This window comes from Amia ocellicauda, chromosome 17 (genome assembly GCF_036373705.1).
Source record: "Amia ocellicauda isolate fAmiCal2 chromosome 17, fAmiCal2.hap1, whole genome shotgun sequence".
Taxonomy (NCBI): Eukaryota; Metazoa; Chordata; class Actinopteri; order Amiiformes; family Amiidae; genus Amia; species Amia ocellicauda.
Genome location: NC_089866.1, coordinates 22,506,855 through 22,523,385, shown reverse-complemented (window position 1 = coordinate 22,523,385; position 16,531 = coordinate 22,506,855). Strand labels below are relative to the sequence as shown.

General features: G+C 36.5%; 1 protein-coding gene and 1 long non-coding RNA gene across 2 annotated transcripts in view; one reads left to right on the top strand and one right to left on the bottom strand.

Annotated features, from left to right (window-relative positions):
• Positions 1-16,531, top strand: part of LOC136712643 (transmembrane protein 132C) — a 167,919-nt gene that overhangs the window by 24,504 nt on the left and 126,884 nt on the right. The gene's annotated exons all lie outside the window — the stretch shown is intronic.
• On the bottom strand, positions 1,390-15,622 carry LOC136712540 (uncharacterized). Its single transcript, XR_010804843.1, has 3 exons — positions 15,492-15,622; positions 15,179-15,221; positions 1,390-1,559 (listed from the first exon to the last, which is right to left on the bottom strand). It is a non-coding gene; the product is annotated as an uncharacterized LOC136712540 (long non-coding RNA).

Sequence of the window (16,531 nt, the reverse complement as noted above, 5' to 3'; positions counted from 1 at the left end):
TCCAATGATAAGATAAACACAATGGTCTTCATGATTAGTTTAGCATCAGTGTAAGTGATTGTTCTAGCTATCAGACGTTTCCACTCTAGCCACCGGTATGAGACCCTTATTGCTTGACTGACCAATTGTCCATATATGCCTTTTACAGTGTACATAGGTATGTGATGGATCCTTCATTGAACATGATTATACACATTCACAGGCCTTATCTGCACTAATACGATTAGATTGGTGGTGTGATATAAGATCTGGATGGCTGTTTATTGCTGTAAACTGTACTTAATGTAATTATAACAATTATAGTGAAAGCACACTCAAGACTTCTTGTTATCATCTATGAAGTAGGAAGATCTTATATAATAATAACTAAAAGACTCTGAAAATAACTTGATTATCAAATCTATAAAAACTGCCCAGAGAGATCATTCTGTTATAAAAGACAATGTTAAATTAAATAAATGTGACTAATTAACATAGAACCTACATGGCAAAATTGTATATTTGTCATATACGAAATATATCAAAGATTAAGTTGTTGTGTAGTGCATTGGGGGAAGGTGTCAGTTTTACAAATTGCATTTCCCGTTTTATAATACAATTGATATTTCAATGAGTTAATAAGCAATCTTTTTTTTCTTTCTTCTTTCTTTTTTTCTTTCAGCCTGTTAAATTTGTTTTCTGGTTGAGGCACAGTAGCTTTGAGCTGGAGAATTTCCATCAAACTGGCACTTGACAGTATTTACTAAAAGCTTTGCCAGCTGGAATCAATGGATAAGACAAACCAGCCATGCCACTGTTTACCCCTCAACTGTGTAGAAATATTTACTAAGAAATAATTGATGTACACTTGATCCTGGCCTTTAAAACAAGCACACAGCGGTTGTTTAATTCTGCTGCTTGCTTCTTCACCTTTTAATCCTTTAAAAACCCACAAGACAAGCAGGGAACTTAACTGAAACTATTTTCAAGTGGTTTTATATGATTTGTTACTACACATTTTAGTTCTCTTTTAAACGCTCTGTATGGGATTTTGTGTTTTTAAAAAAACGTGCCTTATTACACCAAATGCCTGGAATAATCGTGTGTTTAATTTTACAGTTTTCAATTTATATTATTTATTTTATACTTTGTTTTGTGTATGTAATGCAGTCTTGCTAGTCTTTATCTATTCTATAAATACAGATGAATACCTTGTTGACTCATTCTCTGAAAGAAAATGCTTTCCATTATCAATATGCAGGCGTTATCTTTATTTTGGTTAATTTAAGCCTTGAATTGAATGTTTTGACATCAACCACTGGTAAAGTACATGTTTTGGTTTTCCTCCTCCATAGTGTGGTATTGTAGTCCTGCATCCGTGAATGAAATATCCAGATACAATCCTAAGTGACTCCATTCCAAATACACTTCTGCAGAATGTGTACAGGTGAAAGACCGCACAGGCCAGGTGCAGTGTTAAGTTTTTCATTCTGTGATTCCCCCGGGATAGAAAGGGATGGAAATCTTCCGAACAGGCCGTTCTCCAGAATGTTCCACACAGCCCTGAGCAAGCTTTGCATCTGTTGACCAGAGGAAATAAAGACGTTTTCCCTGGTGTTTGAATTACGTATTCAAACAGACTAGCTGCCATGGTAAATTAGTGACTGTCCATGGTGGCCTCATGCCTTTATTCTTTTCCTGTGTATCTTGAATGGTGAATCACATCTGCACTGTTTAACATGCTTGTGACTCTTCAGAGTCGTCACAGAATGATGCATATTTTCCCTGTAGACTCTTAGTGCTCAATAAGACTAATGAAACATTGCAACCTGTCTTTAACAATTGTGTTTGGTCTTTGTATATCAGTTGCAGCAATTCTGAACTTAAACATACTGTTTTCACATCAGATAACAATAGCATCAGCAGTTTTTATTTTCATAGTTTTTTTCTTAACTGCTCAAGTGTGGATTTCTTTTACAGAATTTCATGCTACTGAGCCACAAACCCATTCAGTCATAATGACTGAAGCAATTCAGTCCATTTCACTGTTTACCCCAGAATACAGTAATGCAGTATTCATAGCGGTTTTGGATTGCTGCAGAAAAGAAAAAAAAAAAACAAGAAGAAAAAAAACATCACAGACAAAAGCGTGAATCTCTGGCATCTAAGCAAGCTACAGAAAAACATTTTTAAAATAAAAAAGCCTGGAGTTTGCAATGTGAAAACATAGTATAAAAATAATATTCTCTTGTCACTCAGTCATGAACTATTACCATTAAAGACAGGAAATAGGTAGTGTTCTGACCTGCATGTCAAGAAGTACTTTTTGCCAGAATGAGTCACTTGTCTCAAAATAAGATAATTATTCATGTAACATACTCAATTTTGTTCACATATTCCTGTGAATGGAGATAGGAAAGGGCAACTGCGATGCAGAGATGAAGTTTCTTATTTATATTCTTTAGAGAGGGGAAAATATCTAATGCAAGTAGATACCAAATGTACCAAAAGTACCAAATGAGCAAAGCCTATAATCACTGAGGTACAGAAAGGTTTAAAATAGAAACAAATGCATATCAACATACAAAATGGTCCAGTAATGTGGGTCAGTTGATTAGCATATTTATTATGAATCCCATGTGGAAAAACTGCTTGAAATATGTATTGCGTATGTTTACATGGTTTCTGTTCTCCAAATAAATATTATTTAAAATGTTTCAGAAAATATGTAAAGAACTTTCTTTGCTAAGCTGCAACTCACATAAGGAATTGATGCTTCAATAGGGTCAAAACAAAATGCATAACTGGAATGCTTGTTGAGCAGTATTGTTTATTATCGTTGGACATTGTGTCAAATGTTGTGAAAGTTAAGAACAATACAGCATGTTTTGGAGTTTTAATGTGAATGCAAGCCCGAGGTCTCAAATGTAGGTAAAAGGTGAGTAAGAATTCAAATGTTTTCATCCATTCTGGCCCTATTGCAATGTTTTTTTTTCCTTTGTCATTGTCTGTTTTGGTTCTAATAAATAATTCAAGCAATCAATTTGTCTTTAATATTCATGCAGTTGGGTAATGGAGTCAGTTTGTGGAGTTTGCAGTGAGTGTTATGGCGGCTTGGTACAAATCGCGCAAGTAGATCAACAATGATTGACCTTTAAGGAGGTAAGTCGAGTTGCAGTGCATGTGAAGTGAGCATTTGTGCCTTAAGAGTTACACAAAGATGTGGTTACTGTTCAGTTCATTATTGTTTAACCGATTGCGGATTTTCCAGAAGTGATAAAAACAAAGGTCATGCACTTAACCGAAGAAATCATGTTCAATGCCAATATGCCCATAGCTTAGTAATTAGAAGCATATGGACATGGCAAGTGCTCCAAATTGGTGAAGAAAATAGCAAATATTAGGATCAGACTATCAGGGGAGAAGAGTAACTGTATTTCTTCCTGTTGCTTTTGGGCATCTTTTCTTGAAAAAGACAGCGAATCGCACAGCAAGTCTCAAATCGCCTGCACTGCATGTTCCAAGTTTTTAAATTAAACACACGGTACAATAAGAACATTAAATTTCGTTGTCAGAAACCAAAACCAAAACCAAAGACATATACTAACTCTTGTTGGTTTTTGTGTGGTAAGATGGATGGTGACCAGAAAGCTTTCCCTTGTTCTTGCTTGGCAGTGCTTAGATAAAAGGATGTTTATAGCCATACTACACCTTGAACTGAAGTGTGCAGTAGTTCAGCATCGTTTATGATACCCACACAAGTGTGTAAGCATTTCCAGAATATAAATGCCACATCTTTGTGCTTTGTGGATTTCTCTTCCTTGAAATGGCATTGCAGTGATTGTTGCTAAAGTTACTGAAGTGCCTGTTCCATTTTAGAAACCTTCAAAATAAATATACACCTTATGCCTTAGATTTCTGTTTTCTCTCATTAAAAAGCCATTGACAACGATTACTGATGTGCTAAAGATTGGACCTGTAAAAGATTTAAACTCCCTAGTGGCCATAGTGGCAGTGCTAGTCCTACATGTGAACAATAAACAAAAAAGAACACTTCCCTTTAATCTGCTATTTGCTTTACTTTTCTTCATTGCAGTTTAACTGCCTTACTGTCCTGGTATGTCATAAATTACCTTGCTGTTTTTGTCGATAATGTTTCCATTTACCAAAGCTTATTAGTGTCCCCTCCGCACACTCAAAAAACGCCTGCAATATTTTGTTCTTTCATCTGTGCTCCGTGTTACCGCTAAAGTGCAGTGTCAATTCCCATTAGCCAGCCTTGCAGCCTGCAAAATGAAATCATTGTATCATGACAGAAATTAGAATTACGATCCCAGAGAAGCATTATTAACCTGAAAATGAAAATAGTTTTTGAAGTAATTTATGATTTCTGAAAAAAATCAAATTAATAAATGGGTTGACCTGTTGAAGAAAGTTTTTTTTTCTTGAGGAAGCGAACTCTGACTCATGGAGTTAGAAGCCAAATACAGCAGTGTGTCATTGGCAGGAAAACAAAGTACAATCAGCCCCCACATGGGGCTCAAGTTGAATAATTTAATGAGCTGATAAAAAGCAGAATAGGAAGTTTTTATTTGGCCGGGCCTGGGAAAGCATTGTAGCAATTCAGCGCTGTGGCTGATCCATTGGCCTCTGGTAGCCCTCATTAAAACCGTCTGTGCGATCCCTGCCTCACACCGAATCTCTCTCCTCTGTCTGTTCAATATAAATGTCCGGTTATATAAAAGACTTCCATGTTGGAGTTATTAAGAGCTATAACTAGGCTCTCATCTGCTCAAAGAAAAAAGTTTATTATAGATTGAGCTATTACTGGAGAAATGGGCTTGCTGTCATTTTAAGGTCGTTCGATTATCGTTCATTCCTACTTGAATCGCTTACATCTCCTCTCCTGCTCTCTCTCCTGAACTAGTGCTCATTCTGTTGAAAAAAAAGAAAAGTTAATTTGACCAAGAATTAAATGATGATTTCTTGCAGGCCTGCAACGAAAATATAAGTAGTGTACATGACATTCTAAAAAATGCAGTAAACCTGAAAGCATCAAGTTCATTTTCCGATTGATTTCCGGAGTGTGAATGAAATGCATTGTATTTATTTTTTAATGCAGGCTGGGTGGCACTTAAACAACATTTACATTATTGCATTAACCTCCCTATCAAAGCAAATGGCTGTCATCCAAATGTCAAGACACCTGAAGTTAAAAATGCTCTGTTAATTATTTTACTGTCACGTAATGATTGCTTTTTGCAAAACTATTGTGCTTTTATAGTCGTGGTTCTCACAGATCCCTCAGGAAAGCTACATCTGGACAAGCCTTCATTAAAACTAATAGCACTGTTGAATGCACTATGATGTGATGTAATCTATTAAGCCATTCTCTCTAAATGGCATCTATAAACTGAAATTGTGTTTTGTGCAGATATTACAATGCGCCGGAGTGGGGGCGGGGCGCTGTGGAATTCCTGTGGACTATTCTGATTGACCTTACTTCTTGGCAATCAGACAGGAACGCTTTGAAAACAAAACCCTGTCTGTTTTAAAGCTTTCCTGGCAAATATTTCACCCCCTTTATTTTTCTTTACTAGAAGACATTGTCAGAATCCAGACAGAACTGCATTTCCCTTTGTGTCCCAGTAATAAATAGATTCTCCTCTTTTTCGAACAGCTCTAATGGCTTTGATTTCTAAGACCTAAATAGAGTTACTTGGACCTAGAGTTAGTTCCCCTACTGACAGCCTTTGGGTTACAAAAGTGATATACAGTAGATTCCTTGGCTAGCTCATTGGGAGCAATAACAAAAGTCCTTTTTTGTGTGATTCCCCCCTCCCCCACCACATGTTGATGTTAAAGCAAAGTCATAGATTTAATTATCGGCATCTTCAATTGAGAAAAAAACAACATATCTGTATAAAATATATTCCTGGGGGAACGATATGGAGTATTTTGCTGCCAGTTGGCTTCAGTTAAGCCCATTCAGACCTAAAAAGGTTTGCAAGAAAAGCGGGGTCAAAGGCATGGTGGAAGGGGATACTCAGAGAAGACGAACAAGCCTGAAAGAAATTGACTTGCCTTCTACAACACTTCTGCCCCTCTCTCAGTACAGTGCGGCAATAACTTTTGTCAGGTAATCTCAAAATGGAATTTATTACCAGCAGCTGAATGACCTTGAGGAAAGTTTACCAACATTTAATGAAAGGCAGTGGGGGAATGATTTATAAAAAATAAAAACATAGGACTACAGCAGCTCCATGCTTTTTTTTATATAGTATAAAATGAAAAGGAACACTTTTTTTTTTAAGAAAGCGTTCTCACAGCAGCAATGTGAGGCAGCATTAGGTAATTGTATTTTTTTAATAGATGAGTTGGCCATCTCTAAATGAAGTGTATTCCCACACACAGACACTTCCAGTGCACTAATTAATGTGTTTTCTCTGATAGTGATTGAACAACTCTTTCCTTAGCTGTGGAAAAGGCTGAATCTGTCTGTTTTAGATTAATTTAATATCTTTAATAGATCAGCTTCTAATTAAGGTATTCTTGTATTTCCAGTCAATTGCTGAGAAACAGTTAGTATATTTTTTTGATCTCTTTTTAACAAAAGTGAGAAAAGAAGCATCATTTTGTGCGGGGATGGGGTCTCAGATTAGTTTGTTTTGAACTTTCACAACATGTGCCAGAGCACCTGTTCATTTCTGTCGATTTCATTTTTAAAGTTCATTTTTGAAAATGTTTTTTTTTTTTCCAGCACTATTTATGATGAGCTGCTCAGCATGGCAGCGTTTACTGCCTTTGCCCAAATCAAAACCACATTCTTGTACAGTATAACACGGTGGAATTTCCTCTACAATTATTGTAATTTGCTTTGGATATATCTCGTTTCCTGTGGAAACATATACTCTGAGGTATATTGTTGTTTAACACTTTCATATATCAGCATTTTTTCTTGAAACTAGAATTCGGACCAATTTAGGCAACTTTCCAACCAGATGAGAATCTATTAGGATTAAACCCAATATTTTCCCTGGCTTTTTCCCTGATTTATTGTCTTATCTGACGGTGACACTGTGCCCAGAATCTGTACCTGCTCACAAAGTTTTGTGTGTGTTTTAGATTCAAAAGACAAATGCATCAATGTATCTTTTACTGTGAAATCCAAGATATTCCATAATTTAATAGGTAGGCATGCTTTAGAATGTATGTTTTATTCTGAAGAAATCCTTTGATTCCCATTGTAAGAAGCAACAGGGAAAAACAGAAATGTACTCTTTATAGTAAATACTTTTGGTGTTAGATAAGGATAGTTCATGGTTTGAAACATTCAATTCCATTGTTTTTGTCTGGATTTCTGTATGTGTTAAACCAAACAAAGCTATGCAGGCTGTTTTTTGGAGTCTGAGCTTTTGGGGAATTGAAAGTCTGTTTTCCCGAATCTAGTCTAAGTGAGGATGTGATGTGAAAAATTGGCTGCTGCCACAGTAATGGTACACTTACTCTTTGAAGACACAATAATCTTTTTTCTCTTTCTTCTTCTTCTTCATTTTCTTTTTATGTTTGCCAGAACGTTGCCGCATTTAATTTTATGACTTCTGTGTTCTGCCTCTTCCTAAATGGCATTGTGATGACTGAACACTTTCCCTTAAGTTCCTTAAGTTCTCGGCTCTCGCAAAGGCTCACTGCCTGTTTTTTAAGTGCCTCGGAGTGGTCACAAACCAGCAGGGTTGAGCTGCCCGGCAAGAGGTGCCATATTTCAGCTGATTAATGGTATCGCTTTCCAATAAAGGCAGATTCGATGTGAAAGGATGCATACACTGAGAAGAGGCCAGAGCAGTCGAGGGATTATGGATTGTTTTAAAAAAATTATATACCTGTTATCAAAACCTCAAGTATTCCCTCTCAAAGATATCAAAGCACTTTTCCCTTTGAATAGGTGAACGATAACACGACCCTGGTATTACTTCAAATATTTGTCTGCATTTTGTGTTACCGCAGAAAAACCACAAAGGCATTTGTGATTATTTGTAGTAAAATTGCTTGGTTGTTGTGGATACACTTTTGGATAAACTGTAACATTTTCTGTAGCTTCTTCTTTGAGTGCTCGTGATTTTAGTTATACTGTAACTAAATATCAAGTGAGGACAAACTCAGCCATATTGTAGCTCTGTTCTCTCTCACTTTCCTGCGCTCAGCCTTCCCTTGTGTATGGGAACTCACCCAGTAATATCTGATACACCTGCCAGCTAGGTTGGATTTTGTGCCAAAAGCAGTTTTTTTTTTTTTTTTTTTTTTTTTTTTTTAACTAATCCTACTATTCTTACTTTTTCCCTGCAAAGGCATTTGAGGTCTTCCAACTGTTATACCTCCTTTCTCTGTCAAAACTTTTAGAGTGAGTACAAAGACTAGAATATATTTCACAATTTGGCATGTGCATTAAAGATACATTTCGAAGCATACGGCATTCACATATTCCTGGTTGATTGTGTGTGTTTTTCAAATTCAAATCATTACTCCCCTGGAGTCTAAAATGTTATATTGTATGCTTGCAAATGGTTTTGAGTTTCACTTTTTCAATATTTATTTTAAACACTGAGCAATAATCCTGTGATGATGTTTTTTTTGTTTGTTTGTTTGTTTTTTCAGAATAGAAAAGCAACAACTGATAAATGTTGTGTTTTGATTGGGTCAAGGTGCTGGTAGAAACAGATCACAGTACAATGGAAATCATGTTATGAAAACTGCTGTACCAGACACACACTGGAGTGATTCAGTCAGTGCAGTGTTTTATTCATAGCACCTCTGTATTATCCCTTCTTATCATGGACACAGAAATTTGGGTGTAACAGACCTGAAGATCCTGGTTTCAATGTGATTATCAGTTAATATTATACTAATTAAACCAGGATAATTAAAATGATAGTTTTTTTGTTTTATCATTTTCCAATTAACAAGTACATTTTTGTTTTACAAGGAAAAACTTGCTTATTCCATTTGTACTTTAATGGTGCTGGCCTGAAATCAGTGAGAAAAATGCTTGCCAAACAGATACAATTAAAATAAAAGTTGGAAATGGCAAATAAATCTGTGACACCTCACATGTACAGCTCTGAGTGTATACAGCATTTAGGAGATAGAAAATCAGATTACTGATTAAGCACCCCCTTTTGGTCCTCTTTTTAGGCCTTTTTATGAAACAGTCGGCTTTTCCAAATTTATCACCCACTCACCGTAATTCTCTGTTCTCGGTGCTTAATTCTGGAATGGCTCTTGCATTACAAGCATTAGGTGAGAGGGTTGATTTTTCAGATAAGTTAAACAGACAACTGATAAGTGTAATGTTTATTGTGCAGTCAATACACCTTAACCACAAGACAGTGATTTTCCAAATGAACACGAGAGCAGTCCTTCCCCAAGGAGACAGTATAATGATTACTCTTGATTACTTTTGATGTCCTAAATTTCATCATCCATTAGGGCCAGCAATTCCTAGCTACTACTTCAGCGTCATAGCCTGGTTTGGAATTTCATGAGAAAAATGATCAGTTGGAGAAGGAAAAATAAATAAATAACTAGACCAACAGCAAAAAAAAAAAAAAAAAAACCACTCAGGATGTTGTCCTTAATTGGAACTATTTAGATCTGTTGATCAATTTCCAAAGTGGGCTGCTGAAATAATTGCTAGCCATTCAGTCTGGCCACTGAACAGACACATACATATCAGTGTGTTGCTCCCAATTAAAAAAATTAAAGTGTACAAACTTAAACAAACAGTATATGCATGCTGTACAAAATAAATATCTGTTGTGATATTTGTCCTATATCTAAGCCCTAATAAAGTAGACCTATTCCCTTATCTGTATTATTTTCATTTTCACATTCACATTTCGGTGGCAAAACCTCTGTCAAGGCTTGTATTGTACAGATGTTTCCAAAACTATTTTTATACAGAGTGTGGAGACTCTGATGTGATTAATATATACTGCATCTTAACCTCACTATGAAATATTTACTGGGAAGGCGGTGTAGCATATACAGTTAGACGCTGACTTGTGTCTTCAGAAGTATGGCTTTTGAATTTGGGGTCTGAGTGGTTATACATTTTATTTTACAGTGTAGCAGCAATGTAACTGCTCCAGAAAATGCCAGTTTCTAACCAGGGGATCCTGCTTGAAATATCAGTGACTAACTGCCATCAATACTCTTGTTCCAAGTCTGGGCCCCAATATAGTGTGTGTGGCCAGGTCCTAGATTTGAATCACCATCACAGACGCACCTCACAACCCTGGAACCACACAGTCCAAATGAGCAAAAAGCCTATTTTGCCAGGAGACTGATCCCTGTCTTTGGAGGATTTATTTTTACCCTCTCAAGACCCCGAGTGACGTCAGTGTTAACAGGCTCATTATACTGCAGACTAATGTCGAAACGGTATAATTACTTAATTGCACTTTCTATTTTACTTGCACTGAACGTTTACTGCGGCCCGTTGTAATGTGACCCTCTTTAAAGCACTTTTACGTGGTGCCTGCCAAGCACATGTTGATTGAATTGAGTTGATAATGTTAGGTGATACAAGAGTAATGCATTAGCGGTTTTATATGTGATAATACCAGCGCATATCGTATATATTTTTTAATATTAATCTATATATCCATTTCAAAGTATGAAGAGTACTTTATTTGAAAGCACTGTTCCAGAAAGATGAAAGAAAGGGTTGTTGAGCTCAGCGATGAATGTCAGGAAGAATTACAAAGAAACGTAAGAAAGGATTACAAAGTTCTAAAGTTTTATCCGTCATGCAGCAAATGAGGCATCTCATGTGGATATGCTGTACTGTACTATTCTGAGTGGCTGTCATCTGGCATGATCCCCTATCCTTTCACTGTTAGCAGGGGTCTTGCAGGATCTGTAGAGGCCTGTCTTTGAACAATGGAGATCATTAACACGCAAGATAGGTTGGCTTCATCTATGCGAACAGAAATGAGCCTAGTCTTTCAGCTCCCTCTCCCCGGTATCCTTATGCAGTCACCAGTGACATGTAATTATTCGAAGACCCTTTACAGGTGACAAGTGGCCTTTGGCGTGTCTGGGTTTACATTGTGATCTATGACACTGGACTCTTCAGAGTCTGAGAAGACTGCCAGCTGGGTCCTCACAATCACAGATGAGGGAGAACAGAGAGGATGTCATGAAGCAGACCAGCTGAACTGTGAACACTGACTCGGCCCCTTGAAAGATGACCCAGACTGCTGTTTGAAAAGAAAAAGAAAAAAGGAAGGACACTTTTCCTGTTACTAACCACTATAGCTATGGCCACACTACTGTGTAACTGCGCGTAAAATGACTCGCTCTAAACACCACGGGGATAGGACATACGCCAAAGAAGGTTACAAAATTATAAAAATGAATGTACAAAGTTGGAACTGAATTTGGAACGAATGCACCCAAGCTGCAACTGTGTTGTCTGGACAATGTCTTTAAAAGCACAGCTATTTTGGAGCTGTTTTCAGCAATACTGTGTCATGTTTATCATGTTTATCAACCTAAAATCACTCTTAATGTCTTTTAGTCTAACGTGTTCTCATCAGACAAACAAATGTGCTCTATTTTTTTTCACAATTTGGGGTTAAATGCTTCAAAATATATAACCTTTTCAAAATGAAATAGTCTTCGGTCTATATGCAAAATATTCCTGCTTTAACTGAAGGACACCAAAAGTTATTTACTAATTATGCTATGAAGCGTGTTTCATTTGCTGTGCTTAAATTGAACACCAGCATAATTTGTTTGTAACATTCGCTGTTCACTTCATGCTGGAATAAGTTATTGCCTAACAAGCCTAAAACCTTTGAAGTCCTTCAAATAATTCCCATCACCTACCCAGAAGTATTTAGTCATGTCCTGGGATTACATTATATGTTAATGCATATTAATACACATACGCAACAATAAAGCTCAGTGCACACTTTTATCTGTTTAACTTCACGGTACGCCTAGCTTTTTGAACAGAATGGTATTTCTGAAAATTAAACAAAAGGCTCTGTAGTGGTGTGTCTGATCTGGGGTCTAGGATGGTTTTTCAGAAGATGACATTTTCATGCACAGTAATACATCCTGATGATTGAATATTTATTAACTTGCATTTTTGATTCTTGAGATGGCAATTTTAGTTAATAATATTTAATCTTCCTGTATGATATTGAAAAGGTAAATCACCCCTAAAGATAAGAAATAAAAAACAATCAAATTAAAATGCAGAATAATTCATGGTTTTATAAGTGTCCCTTTGTACTAAGAATAAAAATCTCTTCAGCTCTATGTCTGAGCTTCACTCCTTGCATTTTGACAGGAAGCTTTTTCTGTAGGTAGCTAGTGATTTATACCCCAGCCCTTGTCTCTGGATGTCTTTCAGCAGTGAGGGACCAATTGCTATATTAAAGACGTTTCTGCAAAGTGATATTAAAAATCCCTCTGATTGACCATTCATGTAAAATTAGACCTTTCCCTTTTAGCTCTGCCATAAATCTCTTCTAAATAAATATATATATATATATATATATATATATTTTGCATGTGTGCTTGTATGTGTGTGTGCATTATTTTCAAATGCCGTGGCTGAGCATTATGCAGTGTTAAGCTCCAGAAATGCACTTAGGAGCACTTGAGGGGTGAGATACAAAGCAATGACATGCATTCAAACTATCATTTACACTCAATGTGAGGAGGAACAGAAGCTGGTGTCATTCACCTGCCCCATGGGGCAACACACACGACAAAGCCAGCTGGAGCTGAAGTCTCTAATTTTAACAGCAGAGATGCAATGTGCGGTAAATAACACATGGCAAACATCTTAAATGTGTGGCCAAAAAAACATGCTAACATCCACTCGATTGTAATCAGCCTTGTTTTTACACATATCCCCCCAATCATTAATAATCCATAAAACGGGCCGATGCTTTCCACCTTTTGTGGGCGATTGTATACTTCTCACAATAACTTTGACAGAATGTAATGCTGTCAAGCTTCAGTGCATGATTATTATAATTTATGTGGCAATGATTTCATCAATCACACATGACCTGGTGCCTGTTAATGTTGTTTTTCTTTTAAATATGCATATATTTTGTTTTTATGGAAGAATCAAAAGAATAGTTAAAATGGGATGTAGTATATTCGGAAAGGCACACTATTGAAAAGAAATTTGCCCATTTGCCTGAAGAGAAACATATTTGATCAATGCACACTACCAGTGCCCACTTATGGCTCTGAAACCTGGTCACTAAATGCAAGAATGCTGCAAAAACTGCAGACAACACAAAGAAGTATGGCAAGATGAGACAGAAAAACAAGAAATGGATCCAAGGACAAGTGACATCATTGAAAAATAATCTGTGGAATAGATCCCAAGAGATGAAAAAAGATCACTTTAAAGATAAGGAGATGAAATCAGAAGCTTTGCTGGTGTTACCTGGAAAAGAGACACTGTAGACCGAAACAAATGGAAATATGTTGGGGAGGCCTTGATCCAGCAGTAGATCCTCTTTTAACTACAACACATCCTTTAAGTCCTGATTTCAAGAGAGACCTTCACACTGTTGATGGATGGACAACGACACAGAGCCATCTGCCGGTTCTGATGTCAATTCAACACTTGTCTTCTTTCTATTCCTTAAAGATTATCTTCAAGCATTGCTCATCCTTGTTAGACAGCTTTGTGGGTTTTCCAGTCCTGCATTTGTCAATTACAGATGATGTTTCTTTGTACACGTTGACTATACCTCGAATACCACACCTTGAAAATTAATTTCACTCATTTGTTTTCCTTCTTTGTGCTGTTCAACACTTCCATTGTACTTCTACTGAATTCTTTGAAATTTTTGAATGCTAAATATTAACCCTGATAAATCTGTTTTCGGCAGTTTGAAAAGTAGGCTTTTACCTTTATGGATGTGTAGGAACACTCCACAGTGAGTCATCAAATGAATTTGAATTAATAAATGTGATTGATTGGATAATACAACTCTTTATATGAGCCTCTTGTGTAGTTTCCTTTGAGGTGTTGTGATCAGACATTTTTTGAAGATTCTGACCAATGTGAATTTAATATTGCTGAATGGCTAAATGGTTTCTTCTCACCCACGCTAAGCTGTTATAACAAGTCAATGTTGTTATAATACTAGAAAACAGTAGTGGAGGCTTTGAGTAATTTGTTGATGCTCATAACATCCATGTATTGTATTTCTTGAGATTTTTGCACAGTAGTCTATGGTATGTTTGTGTATATATTGTATATTGTATGTATATTTTTTAAGACTTGTTTATTTGTTTATTCAAAACAACTGAACTGTTTTTCTGAAAGAGTGCTCTTAACAATTACCCATCAATTAAAAACACTTCCCCTTTTAGAGAACTTCGGTGGGCATAAGAAAGACATACCATGTAGGCTGTAGGTCATCCCTTGTGAAGCAGCCATCCTTGCTGTGTAACATGCAGTTGGTATGAAAGCTATGCAGGACATTCGAATGTACTATGAAGTCTGGCAGTCTTGGGGGTGTGAGGGTGTACGCTGGATTAATGTCTTTTTTTTATGTACACGCACCACTGGCAGTTCAGGCTTGATTCAGCTCTTTTTATTGATAAACCTGAGCTGTACGAGATCAAGTATTGATCCAGATAGGCTTATCTGTGCCAGTTTTTTTAATGTTATTTACTTCTTTCTTTTAACGGTATAATTTTTTTTTTTTATGACAGTTGAAGTTGAAGTTTTAATTCATGCCTAATTGTCAAATTATCAGTATTCTCTCTTTTCATTTGCATGCCCAATTTCTGTCTTTATTTCTCCTCCTAACGAAAGCATTTTCAATAGACGGATGTCACAGGCCTCTTAGAGTTTAAAAACTCATCACTATTCACTATGTGTCAATTTCTAGACCCCTGTAAGAAGTGCTCAGATGATTTGGTCGGGATTCTGAAATGTTTTTGTCATTCTCTGTGCTGCTTGTCTGAATCTGGATGTTTAAAAAAAAAAAAAAATCTCCTCATTCATACATACCTGATGAGCTCAGCTTTTGAAGTTTATATACTCAGAACTAATTCTCTCTTTCTGATGCAGTCTGTAATTTGCGGAGACATATTCAAGCTGTTTATAAGACAGAATTACACAGTATGCTCTGAATGTAAGAATACGTACCGTACAGGGTGATGGGATCCATTTGGAGATATGCTCTTATGAGCTGCAATGGAGGGAAAAAAAGAAAAAAGAAAATCTCATCATCGAGTGATGAAAGACTTATTGCTAATGTCCATAAAAACATTTGCAGCGCCTCATCCATCTTTCTGTAGTTTAAACGTCTTTTTCCCTCCATTTTTTTAAAGGAGAAAAATAATTGAACTTATTGATCTTTCTAAGATATATGTGCCTGCCGTTGCATAACAAAAGAAGAATGGAGAACTGCAACTTGCTGTAGTGTGACCTGAATAACAAATAAAACTGAGAGACTTACTGAACCGCCTGTGCTCTGCTGTAAACTTAGTCACCTTCAATACAGGGTGATGCTCTTCTATGCAGATGAAAGGGTGAATGTAGGGATATTTATTTAAATAACGATGCAGCTGAGAAGTAGTAGTGCTGTGACTGAGGCAGTTTTTATTTTCTATTTTTGATGTATCGACCTGTCAGACCACGTGGATCGCGATACTTTCAGCCCCTGCCAATGCCTCCGAGAAGAAGGAGGGGCAACAGAACTAGACCACACCCTTTAAAAAAACATCTTCTGTTGATCAAGATTGCTAACTGCATGGCTTTATTGGATGCAAGTAACAGGTCATTATCAGACTTTGAATGATAACCTACAGAGATTATACATTTTGAAAGGTGATAGAAGTGTCTTTTGGGCTAAAGGAGCTTTATCCCAGCAAGATTGTCTATGTGGAACAATGTGTTTGCCCACCATTCTCTCTCTCTCTCTCTCTCTCTCTCAATCCATCACTCTTTACAAGCCCGAAATGTTTATTCAGGCAGAATGATTAATACCAAGAAGACTTCTGCACTATAGAAAAATAAAGCTATTGATGTAAACATTAACAACCTAAGTTCCGCACTGAACATAAATTCAGTTTAATTAAATTTCACATATATATTGGCAGCTATCTTCAGTGATGTATTTGGTGTTCTAGCAATTTTCTTGCAAATAACTTTTCTAGCAAAGTTTTTGTTTTTACTCCATCATTTCTTGTTCACACTTTTTTTTAATAAAAAGGATTTTGTTTGAGTGGAGTCAGCTATCTGGCAACGACCTACATGATAATCAGAATATTTTTCCAGAAGCTTAGTCAGAGTTTTATGTTTTCTCTGTTTATGTACAGTAACATTTTTCAATATTTGTGTTCACTGCACTGGTTACATTTCTAAAAGGGTGGAAAATGCAGCTCTTTTAATTTAATTGTATGCACACCCACTCATTTGTGCACATTATCAATGGGAAAGTCAACAGTGACAATCCACCTAATCGGACAAAATAGGTTAGGCTAAGTGTTAAATGTA